Raw genomic sequence first — 8,342 nt, 5'->3', positions numbered from 1 at the left:
TTTTCCAATGGGTCAATAGTTGTATTTAATACATGTAAAGATAGGTCAAAAGCAGTTTCAAATAATATTTTCTTAGTCAGGGCTAACTAGGCCCCTCCTGATAACAACAAGATAAAACTACCATGCATTTATCCAGAGCATTTTATTTTCAGCACAGATGGTCCTGCAGTTGTAGGCAGCCATAATTCAGGGAAAGGAAGACTGAAAATTATTTGGATTTGGAGTTAGACATCTTAGGATCAGTTTCCAGCTGAATGACTTGTTAGTCACCTAACTGAACCCTTTCTGAATGTGTAACATGTGAAAGCTTAAATGAGATTTGCATATGAGAGCCTTCTATATGATCTAAAACATCACATAAACACAACACCTTTTATTCCTATCATTTTTCTTGTATACCTTTTCTTCGTATTGACTTAGGTAGGTAGGTAAAGAGAGTAACACAGTAATTTACTTGAGACATTAGCAGGGAGAGCCTTCTGGTTATGTCTATTTTGGAAGGAGGGAGCTGCAATTGGAAAGGGAGGGAGCTCAGGTGTTTCTGGCCAGTCCTTCAACATTTTTTGAATGCATAGGACTCCATGGCTAGTCTTATTCTAGGTGCTGGGAAAAGGTTGAAGACCAGACTTACCCAGTTTACCACAATTGTGGTGCTGCATAAGGTTCAGGAACTATTAGAAAAAAGTAAATCCTAATTCCTCCCCTCAAGGCCCTCACGCTATATTGGAGGGAGGGGGATGGGAAAGGCTGATGCACAACTAAATAATTGTTACAGACAGGTCTGACCCATTTACCAGGCTTCTCTTATTTTTCAGATTCTTGGCTGAAAGCTCTTTTGCAAAAAATTGAGAATTATTCTAGAGATTTCTCCCAGAACAGAGACAAGTTGCTGCTTGCACCCAGACTGGGGTACTGGGGTGAAGCTGGAAATGCTTAAAATGGCATTACATATATATTATATATATAATATCTCATTCATATATATATATATATATATATATATATATAAATATATTATGTGTACGTGTGAGGTTGCCTCCAAAGGCAGACAGGTTTATTGGGGCCACAGTCCAGGCAATCAAAGCTTGAACTTGGCTATACTTCCCAGCTCATCCTTCTTCATAGCATAGGAATTGGAAGAGCCTTTGGCTGCATGATAAGCTCATCTGCTAGATACTCGGCTGTGGTCTTGATGTTCCAGAAGGCGACCCCACCAGCACCTGTACACAGCAGCCAAACAGCCTGATTCACACGGCGTAGTGGGGACATGTCGATGGCCTGACCCCTCCCTGTTCAGGATCGCCCAATGCAGATTGAGTTCTCCCAGAACCACTGTTAATAATGGCATGGACCAGGACATGCGGGGTTCTCACCATTGAGCAGATGGATGATCTCAAAGGCATGCTTGGCAGTGTGCATGGTCATGAGCTGCTTGCCATTTTTAAGGCGGTACATCATCACTGTGTTGGTGAAGCGCTCCACAGTGGGGCACTGCGCCTTGTCGAAGGGCTTGGCCACAGAGTGCCCTGCACTGTGGGGCAGGTACTTGGCATACTTCTCCTTCACCACTATGTAATCCTGCAAGGAAATGTCATTGATCTGCATATCATCTATGCTCCACTTCCCAAAGAGCATGATGTGAGAGGTCTCTGTGACTGCAGGTGCAGCCATCACCCACGTGGTCATCCTGAGGACACAGCCAGGGCATCACAATCAGTCAGTGTGCACCACGCTCTGCCCTGACACAGACAGGAAAAGGAAGTGGCCTGATTTATAATGCAACATGTCAAGCCACTTGATCTGTTTCATTCTTACTATCTGTAGAATGGGCATGATACTCCATGCCTATTTGGTTAGAAAAAGTCCAGAAAGTGACTGGGAAATCATATAACATTGGGACCAAAACCAAAGAATAAAAATAAAATAAAATAAAATAAAATAAAATAATAAAATCAGGAGATGAAACAATCATGTTTAAATGGTGTTCCCTGCACAAGAGCTCATCTCGGAAAGAAAAAAAAGTCAGCTGATGAGATTAAATCAGCTAGAGATGTGGCGTCCCCAGAAACATCAGAAATGTGTGAGAGCTTCGGGCATAATCTGTGTGTGCCAGCATCAAAACACTGACAACAGGCTTACTACCCTGTGGGCTGAAACAGATGCTCTGGTGATCCCACAGCCAGACCACCATCCTCTAATAAATCATTCTCCACTGTAACAAAGTCCTTAAATCCTTAGAAGGGTCTTAGTGTGGATTATAGCAAACATCTCGGTACATCTTTCTCAGCAAGGATGTTGAAGAACCACTGGGGTGAATTTTAAATACGGTCTTACTAACACATCCCTTCCTATAGCTCAGAAAAAGCAGGAGGCACTCAGAATCCTCCCAGAATGTGGAATGTCAAAACCTGGATGTGTTTTCATTATGAGTGCAAAATATATGCAAAGTGGTCACCCATGGAATTCAAAGCCACTACCCAGGGGGACTTCGGGATTCTGAAGCAATTACTCTGAAAATGCTAGACTGCTTTTCAATCTAAAAAGAGACACGGCTACTGTGTGCCTCCTTACTAGCTACAAAGTGTTGAGATATTAAAAGCAGTTCCCAGTTATTTAAATGGGAATGGGAATGAAGAAGGGGCCTTGACTTTATTACACTGTTTGGCTGTGATATCCCAGAAAACATGGAACTTGAGGTATACCTTCAATGGGTATTCAAGGCTGGGGATGGGTCCAAAACCCTGGACTGAGACCACCAAGGGGCTAAAGGTGGATAAAAAAGGCCCTTCTGCTCAGAACAATCTGCTCCGACTGTAACTTTTTCTAAAAGGAGTCATCAAGGGGTGCCTGGGTGGCTCCGTCGGTTGAGCGGCCAACCCTTGATTTTAGCTCAGGTCCTGATCTCAGGGTCGTGAGATCGGGCTCCGAGCTCCATGTGTGTCTGCTTGAGTCTCTCTCTCCCTCTCCCTCTATCTATTCCTCCCTCCTGTGTGCTCTCTTTCTCTCAAATAAATAAATAAATCTTTAAAAAATAAAAATATAAAAGGACTCATCAAGTCAAATCTGTGACTAGAAATCCTAAAATGGAAATGAAAATACATGTCCACTGCCAGATATTTAAAAGAACATTCATAACAGCTTTATTCATAGTAGCAAAAAGCAAACTAAATGTTCACAAACAGGTGAATGGATACAAAAGTTTGGCATATTTGTTCAGTGGAATACTACTCAGCCACAAAAAGGGATGAACTATTGATAAATATAATAACATCAGTTAATCTCATAAGCCTTATATTTGGGTAATAGAAGCCAGGAAATAAGATTAAGTATTATATTTTTCCATTTATACGAAACTAAATTATGGTGACTGGTATCAGAGCAATAGTTGTGTTGAGGAGGGGCAAGAAATGCCTGGAATGTGGTATTAGGTGAGAACTTCGTAGTATGCTGGAAGCATTCTCTCATTTCTGGTGTGGTATTTGCACAAATGTATATGTTTGTCAAAACTCATCAAAATGTACGTTAAGTCTGCATTTTATTGTATGTAACTTATGCTCCTGTTCATAAAACAGGTAGAAGAAAAAAAAAGCCATTTTCCAAGTTTAAGTACAATTTCCTTATATCACAGCCATCATGAGTTTATGGATTCAATCTGATTTCAAGATTCATCCATATGAGTCTTCTCTTCTCCAAAGCTTTTAATACAATTTCTGTCCTTTACTGTCTTCCCAGGAAGTGGGGTGGAAAGGAAAAGTAGCCTGAATGAGAATGGGCTTTACTAATGGGAGAAAGGGTTTGCCCAACTATTGCTCTTAGAAGACCAGAGAACAATTCCCCCTCTATCAGATACCTAGTTTCAGAACCTGTTTTAATGATAATTGCCCTGTCATGGTTCTCTTAGCAACTAGCAACTAACATCTGAAATAGAATTTGGAGTTTGAGGAGAAAAATCTTGGATTATTCAAGTCATTTTTCCAAAGCAGCCAGTGTCTAGAGGAAGCATCTTCTATTTCAGACAGAATAAAAGTGACGACAACATAGTTTTACAAGAGAGACATAAACTGGTTTTGCCCCATACTTTTCCACTGCCTTGAGAGTCACTCAGCAAATTTCATCCAGCCTTTGGCCTCTATTGATTCATTATATTCACATAAGGTACAGGGATGAGTACGTAAGTCTGGATATGGACCAACAAAAGTGAATTCTCTGCCACATAGTTTATGATTTCTCAAATCCTGAGAAAGTAAGCAATCTTGTGTCAGTTGGTGTGAAAGTGCAAAGTGGTCTCAAGTAAACACTAGAAGAGCATGGGTGTTCTGATAATAATGATTAATAATAATATTTATGCTCCAGTTTCTAGACTTCGATGAATTCCTTTCTCTGACTTGCAGTCGTAAGATGGTGCTGATGATGCTGATGGTGGTGGTGGTGGTGGTGATGCAGCTGCTTAGGAGCGTGTTGGCTCCCAAGTGGAATGTGGGTAGCAAATTTATTGCTTCCAGTAATTTCACACTAGGAATTTCATCTTGTGGTTGGAATCCCTCCATTCTTTTGCTCACACTGTCTGCACTATTACACCCAACATCAAGACTCTGTTCTCTGCCTAAATGACACACCCATTCAATTTTATCTCCTCTAGCTCCTGGACATGCCCCTTTCCCACCAGTGAGCCTTTTCTCTGCACCATCACATGATCTATATATGCTTATTCTTATACTAGGAGGGCTCTATCCCACATGAATAAGAAGCCCCTAATTAAAGAGGACCATTTATTATCTTTGTGTATTTTTTTTCTTTTCCAATGTTAGTTGAGTGCATAGGAAACACAAAGCACTGTTACTTGACAAATGTAAAAACACATACCCATTAATAATGCCAATGCATTAATATATACAATGTAGATAGAGATAATAAAGTTATAGAAAAACTATGGTCACTAACAACTGAATTTGCTAAAATGGCTGTATTATTGGACATTGGTTTTCAAAAGTTCAGAAGACGGCAGTGAAAGTTCTTGTTTTAAGAGCAATCATTGAAAGAATCAACTGACCTTGCTCTTTGTCTCAAGTCAGAAAATAAACAGTGAAAGTATATCTTAGTGGCTTGCAAGTGATTCAGAGCAGGATGCTCAGCTATTAGAAAGCCATCGATTGGGCTGGAGGAAATGAGTTGGCTGCAGCATGAGATATAAGCCAATCCTCAGGATTGTGAGGTCAGCGAAGGGTGCCAAGGTACACCACATTTCTTGGCAGGAAATCAAACTCATTGCTAAAGGCCTGCTCTTATTCTGAATTCAGGTTTTCTAGCCTTTGCAAGACTCTTACTTTGATATTCAATATTTTTTATTCAATTTCTCCATCTTTCAAGATTCTTGATATTGTTATAAAATCTTCCTCTTTGATTACTGTCCCCAAACCCACATTTTTAGGTTAAAATTAATTCACTGCTTTTAGGCTGACTATTCTTTTAGACTGACAATCAACTTTGTTCAGAGACTCTATTTTCAGAAATATCTCTCACTCTAGAAAATAAGCAAGTCTGCCAAGAGTATCACTCAATAAAAAAAAAAAAAAAAAAAATATATATATATATATATATATATATATATATATATATATATATTGGTGGTTCAAGCATATCAAAGCCATTAGCCACTCTCACCAGACGGCTTCAAATAAGGTGTATTGGGAAGGGTCATGGTTGAATGGGAAACCAGCAGACACAGTTCTATTCTGGGCTTGACTTCCATGTGACCTTGAGCAATTCACTCAATTTTTCTGCAGCTCAGTTTACTCGGGTTTCAAAAAATTGGAATGATAATACCAGGATGTTGTGGAGAGTCATCAGATTAGCAAGACACTTTGGACCCTTGAGACACAAACAACGTAGAAATAGGGGATATTCAAGACTTGGCTCACAGCAATGCATCTTATGTTCTATGTACTGTATTCTCCTTTTTCTTTTCCTCGCTGTTTATCAAGCTCCATGAATTATTCCTTTCAAACACTCTATTCCATTTGAATTATTGCTCAGTTACAAATGATGGGATACATGTACACTCTAGTGAAATCAGTTCATTTTAATTCAACACAAGAAAGATTGAAGGAGTACTTATAGAAAGTAGGTTATTAGTTGGATGATAATCCATAATCCCCCTAATATTAAAAGAGTCTCCTGGCTTCTCTCTTTTCCCTAACCGTAAAGAATCTAAAGTTGTTTTACTAACCACCTCTTATTTGCCAAGTGGCTTCCGGTTGCTGGGCATTTTGCTAAACACTATGCTTGTCTTATCACATGTAGTCACCACAACTCCATGAGGAGTGTCTTACTGTTAGATACCCTTGTTTTATAGACCAGAAAATGGAATAAAGATTAGCAACTCAAAATAAAATAAAATAAAAATCAAATAAATAAAGATAAATAAAATAAAATAAAGATTAGCAACAGAAAATGGAATAAAGATTAACAACTCAGAATCACTCAAGTTGGCAGGAGCATAACTGTCCTTTGACCTTGGGTCTCTTAGCTTCTAGCCACTAACTGATACTTTCCCCAAACTCGTGATTGTCAAATGTGAGTAAGCTTTTGGATATTTGACATGCTTGTTAAAGATGTAGATTGCTGAGACTCACACACAGGTGGTTCTGATACGATGGCTTGTTTATTGCATATTAGAAACACATCCAAGGATTGAGAGCGAGGTGCTCTGCTGTGCATTCAGTGAGGACTGAGGGTCAAAATGAGGACCTTATAGGGAGCCAATAGGAGGCCATCTTGTTGCCAGGTTGAGGTAAGCAGATGGGTGCAGCAAACCTTACGACAGTTGTTGGGTGGTTAAGCAAGTATGACTAGAGCCACAACCCAACTCTTACTCCCATTAGCTGGTGAATGGCAATGGTAAACAACAATAGGATGGCCATTAGAAGTCAGGATTTCTCATCCTCAGCACTATTGACATTTTGGGTCTGATACTCTTTCTTGAAGGGATTGTTCTGTGCATTGTGGAACATTTACCTGGATCCATGTACGAGAACAGGCTGGCTTATACACCTGGCTTATACACCTCCCCTAACCACCAGTAGCACACCCTCACTAGTTGTAAAAATGAAAACAAAAAACAAAAAAAACCCTCCAGACTCTGTCAAATGTCCAAGGGACCAATCATCCTTGCTTGAGAACCACTGTCCTATGTTCTATTAGATAACTTAGGACATTGGGGAGGTTCAGCTATGGAAGTCCATTATCTACATAACTCTTCTTACTTGAAAAGGATCTGTAAAGAATTCAGAGTTCATTAAGGCCCACTCTTTGCTCTTAAGTCCTCTATATTCTATTAGAGGAAATACCATATTTAACACATAAAACAAGAAAATAAAATATCAGAGGCTGGAAAAGAGGTTCCAAGGGCTGTGTGGATCCAATGGCTGGTGTCCACCCCAGATTCCTGGAGAAGCCCTGCCTGTAGGGACTGGGGTAGGAAAACAACCCAGCCAAGAAGGGACAGAAGACTAGTCAGAAACAAAGCCTGAGAACCATGATTTGGAATAGCTGCGGCAGCCAAGGGAGGTGTTTTAGGGATAGGGCTCTGCTGAAAGGGCACATGCTCAGAGGGAGGGAGAAGGGCTGTGAGCAGCCACGAGCCTGCAGGAGAGACGCGGCCGTTGAAGGACCGGCACTGGAGCGCCCTGAGCTGAGGAGGCAGCAGGCCCATGGCAGGCGGGGAGAGGTGATGGAAGATGAACAAGTGGAGGCAGGAAAGAAAACCACTGAGGGAAAATATGTTAGGAAGGGAATGAAAGTTACAGCCCGAGAGGGAAGCAGAAGAAAAGGAAAATTGAAGCGGACGTATTTGCAGGATGGTTCCAGAATGAGGTAGGCTGCCTTATACAACACAGTGAAGGTGTAAAAGCTGTGTGGCCTAAGTGATGGAAGCACTTTCAAGTTACACGCGACACCAAGAGGGGGAGGCGAGGGGCAGGACGTGACTGGCCGGAGCTCCAGTTCTGGTGGTTGTGAAGCTCTGAGGGAAAAAGTCACAAGGATGGGTCTGCCTGTCTTGCTGGCACTTCCTTGAGGAATCACAGAAATGAGAGGTCTTTCTCCTAAGGCATTTGTGAGCCAGGTGGCTCTTTAAAGCATTGACCTTTCACAGGCGGCCTGTGGCTCGTGCTGTGCTAGAAAGAACTTTATTAACTGCCTCTCTGGGACAAAACAAGACAAAGCCAAACACAACCCTCAGATTTGTAGTGTTCCCAGAGTTCAGTGGTGTAAATGCTCCCACGTGGCTAATTTTCAGCTACCATCCAGAAGCCGTTGAACAAGGGGATTGGGAAGAGGTGCGT

The 8,342-nt window shown here is 41.1% G+C and overlaps 1 pseudogene; it reads right to left on the bottom strand.

The window, feature by feature from the left end:
• Positions 1 to 1,078: 1,078 nt before the first annotated feature.
• On the bottom strand, positions 1,079 to 1,686 carry LOC114198461 (small ribosomal subunit protein uS7 pseudogene; annotated as a pseudogene).
• Positions 1,687 to 8,342: the final 6,656 nt, after the last annotated feature.

The sequence above is a fragment of the Eumetopias jubatus genome, unplaced genomic scaffold (assembly GCF_037043125.1).
Source record: "Eumetopias jubatus isolate StellerSeaLion01/CBP00866 unplaced genomic scaffold, mEumJub1_p1.0 scaffold_2, whole genome shotgun sequence".
Classification (NCBI taxonomy): domain Eukaryota; kingdom Metazoa; phylum Chordata; class Mammalia; order Carnivora; family Otariidae; genus Eumetopias; species Eumetopias jubatus.
Note: the sequence above shows the minus strand (reverse complement) of the source record. Positions and strands in the feature narration are given on the sequence as shown.